We start from the raw sequence: 6,392 nt of genomic DNA, 5'->3' as shown, positions 1-6,392 counted from the left end.
ATTTTGGAGATTTCAATCTCACAGAATATGCATATTCACTTTTCCCTTTTCCATTTAGATGGCTGTTGTTTGGAACTAATATTAAAAAAAAAGCAGAAGGCATAAATTGAAATTTTGATTGCAAATAACTACTCACCTTCTTAGCCAGGGTGCTATGGAAATCCCAATTTAGTATATCAAAAACCAAATGTAACAATTTTTAACTGAATTATGGAAATCCCAATTTAGTATATCAAAAACCAAATGTAACAATTTTTAACTGAATTATCCTCAAGTATATTCTAATTCTACTTTAACTTTGAAGAGAGAAAATGTAGCTAATTTGTGGGAAGACATGCTTATGGTTTCTTCTCCTTTTTCAAGGAATTGGGTGGCGAAATGAGTCTTAAATTCCAAGTCACTAAAAAGGATTCGATGAAGAGAGTAATCCAATAGACATGCAGTTTCTCCCATTTATTATGTCGATTATTGACAGATGCCCAACCAAATGTCTACAAGTAAAACAATATAAATTAAATGTAACGCCAAATATAGTAGTGCCATATAAAGTACAAGAAAAAACAACATGTCAATCAACTATCAGAAATGTCAAGTGACAAAAACTATTGAAAACATAGAAAAAAATTGCAAACATATAATTACATATCTTCAGCTTATAATTGCAAAACCATCATTTATAGACAAGAAGGGAAACTTCAACATAGATTTTTTCAATTCAAATATATCACTCACATACTACACTACTTGAGTAGAAATTTGCAACCAGGATCTCGATGATAACATGTGTCTCAAGGCCTAATGAAAAGGTAAAATAGGTGGAACTCCATTTTGTTAATGAGGAAATTTAGGTGTATGATGCACCTAGTGGATTACAGGTTTGGAGAAAAAAATGATAATAGGACTAGAACAGAAGTTTTGAAGGGTGTGAACTGTTGTGAAGGAACACATGTTCCCATTTCTAAATTTCATGAACCACCATCCAAAATGATTTCATCTTGTCACAATGATGCAATGACCAGAACAGTAAATCAGGAAACCTTACCACACTTGAAAATCACCCCAATGCATGCATAGGGACTTAGATGCAAACTAAACTATGAAAATTTAAAACTTAGTGCTCAACCCCAATATGCATGGAAGAGGAGCCTTTAGCTCACAAAATAGAATAAGAGATAGATCAACGACTTCAAAATAAGCCTCTTCGATGGAGAAACCTCCTTTACATTACACAAATGAACAATTCTTTGATGATACAAATAACAAGACCTCCTTTATATATATATAATTCTATAATGAGAACCGACATAACAATAATATTGTAAGGGCACAACAATAACAATAGTGGGCTTCTATGGGGCACAATAATAACAATATGGGGACTACATGCACACAACAATACAATAATGGAGGTGCACTAATTAAAATAAGGGGCTACACTAGTAGTATAGGGACTTAACATTCCCCTCTCCTTCAAAAAGTGTTGTCTCGATGCTTGAGTAGTTCTGGATGCTTCTGCATAAAATTCTCATCCTATCATGTGAAATCTTCAGTGGGTGAGTTCTTCCACTTGATGAGATACTCTAAAATTGATCGATTTCGTAGCTATTGGGTTCTTATTTCCATGAATGCTTCAGGTTCCACTATGATTTTTCCTTCCTTGTCAAGTTCTGACAATATTGTATGAATTGGGAGCTTGTCACCTATAACCTTCTTTAAGCATGAAACATGGAAAACTAGGTGCACTCGGGAAGATGATGGAAGCTCCAATTTGTATGCCATAGTACCAATATTTTGCAACACCTTGTAAGTACCATAGTACTTTGGTGATAATTTATTATCCTTCTTAGCCTGCTTGAGGGACATTTTTTTGTATGGTTGTAGTCATAAAAATACCCAGTCACCTACATCAAAACTTCTTTCACTACGATATTGATCTGCCTATTGTTTCATTTGATTATGCACCAAATTGAGGTTATCCGTTAAGAGTGGTAGAACATTCTTTTGATGCTTTATGTGATCTTTGATTTCTTGAAGCTTAGAATTTTCTCTTAAAGATGATGTGATGGATGGTGTATGATATCCATAAAGTGTCATGAATGGGGTCATTTTTTTTGAAGCGTTATACCACCATTCAACCATAGGTAACCACTTGACCTTTAGTGTTGTTTTTATCATATACAAAACAATGAAGATATCCTTCCAAACATTTGTTCACTATCTTCGTTTTTCCATCTATCTTGAGAGTTTTAAGAGTGGTAATCCATTCCAATGCACTACAAGATATGGTCAGATTCATTTCTTTTTTCTCTGGGGTTGGTTCCTGTTGTATATCCTCTTCTTTTTACGTTTCTTGATCCTTTTCTTCCTCCTCTTCACAATCTATGTAAAATAATTTCTTCTCAGCACACTTATGACCTTTAGTGTATTTGCTATCACAATTGTAACAAAGCCCTTTTTCTCTTTTTTCTACCAACTGTTGTGGTGTCAACCTTGTAGGTTATGGAAGGCTAGAAGCAACAACACTTCCATATTTATAGTTGTGAGTGGTAGGATTCCTTGTTTCCATAATTTTGCTTTCAATTTTTCTTTCTAACCTGAATTCCTTCTCCAATGAATCAGGTTCCCAAAGGCGAACCTCATGTTGAATGTTATCCTTTAAAGTCCCTCTAAAGACATCAATCCTCTGCTTCTATGGAATATCATTTACCCTTATATTCAATTTTTGGAAGTCCTCAATGTGCTCTTCCATTGAACCCTTTTGTTTGAGATTTATCAATTGGATAAAGAAGGTGTTTCTCTTTGTATCCTCATAATGTGTTATAATTTCCTTCGTGAAATTTGACCCAGTGACAAGTGGTTTATGATAACAAAGCCCTCTATACCATAAAAACTGATTTGGTTCTAAATATAAAGATGCAATACATACCTTTTGTAACAGTTGCATATCATGTAGATCAAAATATTGCTCCATCGTAGTATCCAAGTTACTGGATCCTTGCCATCATACTTCCTCATATCTCGTTTTCTTTCTTTTAGGATCTCGATCTTGAAACGACTATAACTCTCTAATTTTGGATCTCCAAGTTCTGAAATTTTTTCATGTGGTATCCCTCTGAGACATCTTTCCAACCCCATAGGTTTGATTGAGTTTGGATTATTCAAGAAATATTTATTCCCAATCTCCCACGATGGCCTCATTATAGATGGGTTCAGTAGAGCGAACTTGTACAGTGTTCCAGTGTAATTTTTTAGACCTTCATCCTTGAAAAAGATACCCAACAAACTAAATTTCTTCCTCTTATTTTTATGAAAGTTTAATCTGATGCTCAAAGAGAAAGTTATGACGATTTTCCCATGGTCACCTGTTAGAGATGAAATTCAGGATCCTGAAACAACCCTAACTTCCTTAGTTCATATATCTGAAAATATAGTGAGAAACGCTCAGAAATTTGGCCACAACGTTCATCACGATTTTGTCTCAAATGGGTTTTTTTTTTTCCAGCTTCTGAAGCTTCATAGAAAAAATGTTATATTGAAAATGCCACAATGACTTGTTTGAAGCAGCGAAACCCTAGAATCCAAATCTCTGATACCAAATGTTATGCAACCATCTCACAAAATATAAAAAGAGATGAATCATCAACTTCGAAATAAGCCTCTTCAAGGGGGAAACCTCCTTTACATTACACAAATGAACAATTCTTTCATGATACAATTAACAAGACCTCCTTTCTATATATAGGAGTCTATAATCAGAGCCAACATAACAATATTGTAAGGCACAAAATAGCAATAGTGGGCTTCTATGGGACACAATAATAACAATATGGGGACTACATGGGCACAAAAATACAATAAGGGGGTTTCACTAATAACAATAAGGGGCTACACTAGTAATATAGGGACCTAACAATGAGCCTAGGCCCTAAACCCAAAGGAATAGGAAGATTCTTTAATGGTAAACCTCAAGAACCCATATTTGTAACTTGATCAAAGAGCCATGTAATTGTATCGTTAAACAATAGTAATCATACTGATGTTGTTTGGGTTCATGGATGGTGCGTATACCCGGAACCTGCCAGGGAAAATAGAATTCATGTTAATTATATCAACCCTTACTTCCAAAAGGAGATTTTTGGACCTTTTATAATAATAAGAAAAACCATAAAATGGATCATGAATGTGAACACTCATTCTTCAATCGCTACTTTATGAAAATAAACATTTAGCGAGGGGCCTCGAAGCATTTTTTTATGAGATGCAGGCATCAGCTCCATGATTTACAAGGCCCCATCTACATATGTATATACATGTAGAAACATAGCTAGCAAATTTAACATTGGGAATGTGAGCATTCTAAGATATATCTAAAATGTTCACAGGACAAATCTAGCAAGAGACTCATGTTATCATCGAGATCCTTGTTGCAACTTTCTACTCAAGTAGTAATATTTTTTATTGATATCTTTGAATTCAAATATTCTATGTTGAAGCAACCTTTATTGTCTAGAAATGACAAGGTTTCAAATACCAACTGAATATATGTATTTATAGGCTTGCAATTTTTTTCTATGTTTTCATTAGTTGTTGTCACTTGACATTTCTTACACTTGATTTACATATTCCTGCTACTTGGACCTTATATGGCACTACTATATTTTGGATTACAATCACTTTGGATTGTTTTACTTGTAGGCATTTCGTTGGGAATATGTCAATAATTGACAGAATACATGGGTGTAGTTGTATGTTTATTAGATTACTCACTTCATCGGATTCATTTTAGCAACTTGAACTTTAAGACTCATTTTCTCCACCGAGTTCATCAAAAAATTGCATGAATTTTTCTTCTTTTCAAAAAATAACTCTTCCATTCACCAAGGTAATGAAAGGGAAGCCTGAAAATTTTGACGTTTTATATGTAACACTGAAACTTAATGCCCAAGGAAGAGAGGAAGATAGTGAAATGGCCTCTAAATCAAACATCAACAAACATTGAGAAAAGTGGAAATGAGTACAATGGCCTTTCAATGAAAAACCAACAATTAATCAAGGAAATATATGATATAAATAATAAATAACTAAAAATAAAAAATTGGATAAATAAGGTTAACAAAGAAACACACTCTCAATGAAAAAAAATAAATATAAAAGGTTGATACCTTGTCCCTAAATCACATCAGTGGATTTATGTTCTCAAATACAACATAATATCTTAAGGACCAAAAGAGAGAAAAAAACATATGAAAGAATGAAGATAATTCATTACGAGAGTATTGCCAAAATTTCATGACAAAAATCCTCTCAATGTCTCTACCACTCCTTTAATCAACTCTGTGTATATTTTCTCAAATCCTAGAAAACTAATCATGAAACCATAACAGGGATCAAACTTCCCTTGATTGTATGCCCAATTATTCATTGAACACTCCATTTCTAATGCTCATCATGCACCGACCTAAGATATGAATACTACATTCCATGTTTACATTTTCTGACCAACCTAAATTGAAATACAGTTTTTGAGTGCAAATGTTGACATTTCACCTCACATTTCTGACGTTGCATTTATATGTTGGTTATTCTTGGCATTTATATGGAATTACAATGTTTAGGGTTACATTTAAATTGGATTTTTATATTTGCAAGAATTTGGTTGGGCATATGTTAATAATAGACATAATACATGGGGAAATTGCATGTTCATTGGATTAATCCCTTCATTAGATCCTTCACATTACGAAGCAAACAAGGCCACAAATGAAGTCTCCACAATAGAAGGAAAATTCACAAATTCATCAGTTCTCTCATTCTCGCCAATGAGTATTTCAAACAAGAGAATGCCAAAGTTGTATATATTTGTCTTGGTGTTGATCCACTTCATCTTCTGGAGCCAGGGAGCATTGTAGCACTCAAGTGTAGCTACATTCACCATCTGAGCAGCAAATGACAAAGCCATTAATTGGGCTAGACTATAATCAGTGAAATGTGCCACAAAGTTTTCATCCACCAAATTTTTTTTGGAATTATGGCTGCCATGAATGATGCGTGAATCAAGCCCATTGAGAAGGTGGGAAAGTCCTCTTACTGCTCCAAGAAAAAAATTATTCCTGTGAGCCTAGCTCAAAGAGGGCCTCCCACCCTGAGCATCTGCAGAACTCTTTTTCATTCTTCATTTTTGTAATAATTGGTTAAACCTTGGCCTCTTGAATGTTACTTTTGCAATTAGAACCTCAATTTTCAAGTGGAAGTACATTGTGGATACTTTCCAAGTAAAGTGATAGTATCTGCTACTTGTGATATATCTATGTGAGGACTACATTTATTTTTGAAGTGAAATTCATATCTTGTCAACAATAGAGAAATTCTAAAATGTCGAGGCTAAAAAGGCC

The 6,392-nt window shown here is 34.0% G+C and overlaps 1 pseudogene; it reads right to left on the bottom strand.

The window, feature by feature from the left end:
* Positions 1-338: 338 nt before the first annotated feature.
* On the bottom strand, positions 339-4,322 carry LOC149245508 (aquaporin SIP1-1-like; annotated as a pseudogene).
* Between the last annotated feature and the right edge of the window lie 2,070 nt (positions 4,323-6,392).

The sequence above is a fragment of the Pinus tabuliformis genome, chromosome 7 (genome assembly GCF_031772625.1).
Source record: "Pinus tabuliformis cultivar Carrire ecotype Pingquan chromosome 7, CPIR1, whole genome shotgun sequence".
NCBI lineage: Eukaryota > Viridiplantae > Streptophyta > Pinopsida > Pinales > Pinaceae > Pinus > Pinus tabuliformis.
This window is presented reverse-complemented; position numbering and strand designations above follow the sequence as displayed.